This window comes from Limulus polyphemus, unplaced genomic scaffold, assembly GCF_000517525.1.
Source record: "Limulus polyphemus unplaced genomic scaffold, Limulus_polyphemus-2.1.2 Scaffold577, whole genome shotgun sequence".
NCBI lineage: Eukaryota > Metazoa > Arthropoda > Merostomata > Xiphosura > Limulidae > Limulus > Limulus polyphemus.
Window position 1 is genome coordinate 517,015 of NW_013666187.1, and position 6,519 is coordinate 523,533.

Below are 6,519 nucleotides of genomic sequence, written 5' to 3' on the forward strand. Positions count from 1 at the left end.
AATTTGTTTGTAATAGAATGTATCGTAGCACCCTGTAATAATATGAAATAATAAAAATATAAAAATTTGTTTGTAATAGAATGTATCGTAGCACCCTGTAATAATATGAAATAATAAAAATATAAAGATTTGTTTGTAATAGAATGTATCGTAGCACCCTGTAATAATATGAAATAATAAAAATATAAAAATTTGTTCGTAATAGAATGTATCGCAGCACCCTGTAATAATGTGAAATAATAAAAATATAAATATTTGTTTGTAATAGAAAAAAAGAGATACGTTAATATAACATAAGTGCAATAAAATAGCTTTTAAATGATCGAGTTAATAAGTTATGATCTTTTGACAATTGATGTTAAACTTCATGATTCCAAAAGAAAAAAACTTTACGTTACATAGTATGATATAATAAACTAGGCATTACATCCTCGTAAATACTACAACTAACATCTCTGAAAACATTCATTAACATCCAGCTAAACCAAACACTTTTTAGCACCAGTTCTTGAAAAATACACAATGAAATTTTTATTTAAGTTTTAATATAAATCATAAAAATAACAAATTTTGGTGTTTCTAAGCATTTATTACTTACCAAAACATGCATTAATGAAAATAATCTATAGAATTAATAATAATTATACACCAGTACACACAATATATAAGTATAATTTAAGTCAATATTTCCGCTAGGTAAAGCCGTTAAGAGTATAAACATACAGTTTTTGCTTTTGTACTTTTTCTGTACTAAATATTCATACACACTAGTTTGCGAACGTTCCTGTCGATTCGAATAAGTGTGATGCACTTGACATAGTTTATTTGATTGCTGCATCAATTAATTGAGTAAATCTAGGTGTTAATGTGTTGAACTTGGATATATTTTTTTACACTGTTAATTTAATGTATCATGTGCATTTCTAGATGTACAAAACTTCGTTACCCATAGATCAGCATCAGTGTTTGAACTTGGTAACGAACACAAAGACAGTCAGTTTTCTCTTGTAGCTCACGGTATTACTCTCAGGGTTATAAACACAACAATTATTACTGAATGTTGAGAATTGTAACTCCTGGTGATCAGGTTATGGAGATATTTTCTCTGACAAATATACATTTGTAAATTCTGTAGTTTTTAAATATCTGGAAATGGGTTGTGTTTCACAATGGTACATAAGACTTTTGATAATTGAATATGTTTTATAAGATGAGGATTCTTTAAGAATATTCACAATAAAACATAAGTGTGAACAATGTACCAAATATAAAAATTAACTCGGATCTGATACCAAGGATTAACAACACAGGTCTGTGAATTTAAACTACATAAAAGTTATTTTTGGTTTTAATGACGGATTTTCCATAATTCAGCTACGCAGGTTTCGAAAATAATATTCATTTTTTTTTCTATCACGTAAGAATTTTTAACAAATCGGGAAGAGAAAACTCTTACTTAGATCAAATTATGCTGTCGTTTACCACAATGAACATTTTTTATTATTATGTTTGCCATGTTTAGGTTCTAGAACGATCAACAAGACTCTCACGTCGCGATTGGTCTAAAGAAATCTATAACCAGTGGTTGTCAACATTTTGAGCATAACAAAATGTGACAATGATTCACTGATGTAAAAGTACATATGATTTTTTGGGAAAAACCTGTACGTGATAGAGAAAAATGTATATCATTTTCGGATTCAGCGTACAGGAATTACTGTAGAACATGTAAATATTTCAAAACAATAAAACCATCGCAGGCCTGTGTATTTATAGGATTATCAATAAGAACTTCTGAGGGATTCTAAAGAAGAGTGTACAATAATATTGCCAACCACACTACATCTTCTACGTCTAGCGCCGATGAGACCTTTCACCCATTACTAGGGTTCTTCAAGATGGCTGGGATATAACAAACTAAGTAATGCCAGAGATGTTTGTTTGTAATTAAGCACAAAGCTACACAATGGGCTATCTGTGCTCTGCCCACAACGGGTATCGAAACCCGGATTCTAGCGTTGTAAGTCAGCAGACATACCGCTGTGCCACTGGGGGGGGGGGGCAGAGATGCTATTAATATTATAAAATTGCTTGACAACAGCTGTTAAGCTGGATTAAGTTGGTATAGTGTAATTTTTCATCGGTTTTACTTATGTCACAACACATCAGAATTATTATTGATTATTGATGTTTGGTGGCGCTGTTGGTCTTCGTTCTTTAGTGATGGTTGGAATCGCATATAACTAACTTTATGCTTTCCCTCAGTAAAAAATATAAGACACTATATGCATTCTGTAATTTTAAACTAAAGAAAGAATTTACAAGATTGTGTTTTGTTAAGGTATAGAATTAGGTGATTATTGAAAACAAACCTAGTTTGAGAGAAAAGCTATTCACAAATTATATATAAAAACGAAACAGGTAAAGGATTTTGTATCTTTGACTTTGAAGCTATACATAAAAATTGTAAATAGAAATAGTTAGAATAATTTTGAGATATAATAATCAAAGACATGTTTTTCAATATCTGCTCATAATTCAGGCTTAGAATATTCTAAATGATCCAGTAGTATGGTTCCACTATTCTATATGTTTGTTTTTAAGTGCAATGGTACATATCTATGCTGGCATCGAACCCCATTGTTTAGCGTCATATGCCCTTCAAACTGACTAAAGCCACTGGATGGACCGGCATGGCCAGGTAGTTAGGGCGCTCGACTCGCAATCTGAGGGTCGCGAGTTCGAATCCCCGTCACACCAAACATGCTCGCCCTTTCAGCCGTGGGGGCGTTATAATGTTACAGTCAATCCCACTATTCGTTGGTAAAAGAGTAGCCCAAGAGTTGGCGGTGGGTGGTGATGACTAGCTGCCTTCCCTCTAGTCTTACACTGGTAAATTAGGGATGGCTAGCGCAGATATCCCTCGTGTAGCTTTGCGCGAACTTTGAACTTCAAACCAAAGCCACTGGAGTGTCTATGCTATATAAGAACAAGAAATATAACAATGAAAACAAAAAGGATCGTTTGGCACGAAAAGCTTATTTACTGGTACCTAATGTTTCAGAATATACTTATTCCATCTTCAGCAAAGTCTAAAACCAAGATGTGTGAAAATGATATAATACAGATGAGATCAAATCATAGCAAAACGTTAAAATATTAAGTTTAGAAAACAGTGTGAAAATTTTACAATAAACTTACACGTATAATACTGAATTAAACGATAATCACACAATCTAAATTTTAATTTGATTACAATGTCAATAGCAGTAAAAAGAATATGTAAAATAACACAAAACAGAACAAAATACTAATTTACTATCACTAGAAATTGTTTTCCTTAGGACCTGAAAGAATAAAGTTAAGATGTAAAATACTAACGACAACTGATTCTTATTCTCTACAAACTTAATCTATAAACTAAGATGTGCCTATTTATGTTGATGGCATCGGATTAAACCTGCGCTTCGATTGGCAGAGCATTCATATATTTTTTAACATATGTGCTGCTATTAATCGAAAACAAGAACCAAAAATGCATCTGGTGGATGAAGAAGATTTTACTCTTTGTTTTTTTTATTTGATTCCATTTTTTGTCCACATTTCAATAATAAAATGCATAAATTTACTAAATATTTTTTTAGATATTATTGTTTTGCCTGCCCTTTAGTTCTTTACACACGTACATTTTAATTTTTTCTTATGTCCGATTTTATCACTATTTTTTTTTATAATGCATTATTTTATTGAATGTTCTACCATCTTTATAAATGTAAGTGTTCCCATGGTTTGTTGACCAAAGATAGACCTAACTATTTTGCAATTCGGTTCAGCTTTATCTCGCTTTTGGTTTCTATAGTGTGACCTCATATATGTACACAAAAAGTGACCATTGCGGAGTCGGCATTTTCTGGTTAGCAGCTGCACTTTTTAATTTAAATTGTTCCTCTTTTTGCTTGGAAAATCATAATTTGATACTTTTTTTCTTTTAGTTTCTACACATAACATGTTGAGTAACCTCGAATTATTCTCTTTGCTGATATTTTCCAGCTAACCTTTGCTAAGAGCTGCTATTGGCTGTTGCTTCATTCTTCTGTTATCAATCACGACAAAATTCTCCCCAGTCTTCCAAATCACTATAGGGGTTTCAGTGATATTAACTTCAATACCTCTGGTGAAGACCATTACTATTCACCAATATCCAACTCGAAACTTTTTGTCCTCTAAATGTCTGTCATAAGCCCACTTTGGACAAAATATGATTATTTTTCATCTGAGTACAAAGACATTGGTACATCTATTATTGCATTTTGAGGTCATCAAAGTATTTAGACTCCTCAAAGGCTCATGAAATACGAAATCCACTAATTTGTTATTTCAACCTTTAGATTTTTTCTTTAGTCACCTTCTAATCTTCCAGTGGTATGGCGGGTGCTTGTTTTACTTATCCTTCTTCTCATCCAGAAACGACGTTTATAGTATGTTTCTAATATACTCATTGATTGTTTTTTCCCAATCGATAAAGTCCACATTATTTCATATAAGATTTATCTTAAATTTGTTGATCTGTTCTGTGTGGAGTTTCGCTGTATAGATTACACCATCGCCTCTAAACTTCATCTGTAAAGGCCTGACTAAATTGATTGCTAATCTTTTCTCTGAAGATTCCATTGGACGTTTGCACAAACACCTGCACTTAGAATCAGTTGTCGAAACGCTTCAATGTTAAGATAATCTTTTTTTGTGCCACTATACCTTGCTCTCAAGCCAAGTGGAGCTTCAATGGATGTCCTAATGCCCGCCTGGTTGATGTAACATTTGTTACTCTTTGTTTCGTACAAGTGGAGACGATTCTCCGTATGCCTCACTAAAGTCTGACTTTTTCGTGTAATATTACTTTTTTTATTGAGAATTGTATTCTCACATTCCTATATAATGTATTACACTATTTCCAGTGGCTTCTATTGTTTCAAGTGAAAACCATGATGATTTTGCCATCTCGTTTCTCAGCTCACAAATTGGATATAAATAGCCAAATAAAGCAGTAAACCAACATTTAAAAGAATAAAATGGTACAAAGAATACATAAAATTATAATATTAGAAATGTATTTTTTTTATTTTAAAGTTTATTTTATCGTAGTTGTAATATTTTCCTTAAATACCTTCTAAACTCAAAAATAGAAAGTTTTTCTTTCCTGACATTATAACACTTGTCTATAAACAAAGAAAATTAATTAAATATATTATTGATGGAAGAGGACGCTACGGTCACTATTTAAACAATTGCACGTGCTGACAGTCATTGGAATTTGTTCAGGACAGAATTTTGGTTCGTTTAATTTTAAACCATTTTTTTGTGAAATTTTTGTATTTATACTAAAAAATAGCAAAATTAGTTAATTATTGGTACATGACATTATCAATTTTGTATAATATTTTAATGAGGCAAGAAATAACTGGGCTGGTTACAGCATTACTATTACTAATCACCGAGTGCTGCCTACTACTGCTAGTACTACTGGGTACAGTGGTAGTTGTAACTGTAACTAACACTAACAGCCATGTCATTGACACACGTATCATCGTTCGTTGTGTTTGTGCATAGTAATACTAATAGTATTACAACTAGTAACGACGAAGATTTGTAACTCACTGATAAACAAGTGTTTTTTTTGTTTTGTTTTTCACTCAATACGAAAATGCAAATCGCAGGCTATGACACATTTTTTTAACATTTAATAATACTAAAAGGAGCATTTGAATCACATACACATAAAGTTGCAGTAAATCATACTAAATGGTTGTGCTTGTTTTTGTTTAATTTCGCTATCTGCACCAGCCATCCTTGATTTTGAACTTAAAGTGAAATAGAAGAGGGAAGGCAGCTAGTCAACACCATCCACTGTCAACTCTTGGGGTAATGTTTACCAACAAATAGTGGAATTAACTGTCATATTACAATGTACCCACTGCTGAAGAGGCAAGCATATTAAGCAGTCAGTTTTGATCTTGCAAATCCCAGATTGCAAATTGAGTACCCTAACCACCAGGCTGTGCCAGACAGTAAATAATAAAACATAAAAACAATAGAAATACGGGTGAATTCTGGTGCTAAAGTCAAGTATTAATATTTAGTAAACTTTGATTTTAAATTAATCTCCTGTAATGCCTTATTTCTGTATTATTTTTAATATTTTGAGCAGTAACAACCTTGTAATTGAATTAGTTACAAATAACATTTCAATGGAACATGGTGCAAATCAATGTTATGAAAGTAAATGAGTAATTTATCTGTACTAAAAACGAGTGAAATAAATATTCTCTATTTAAAATATGTATTTGATATTATTACTATATACATAATCTGCTGACACCATTTTAGGGTATGTCATGCAATTTTTACATTCAGTCAATAAAATTGTTGAATAGTAAGTAATTCATAAGATCTTAAGAAAAGGAAATCATTATTTAATTGTTTGAATATGTTTGTGATGACATCTCTCTGGAATGTAAGTTT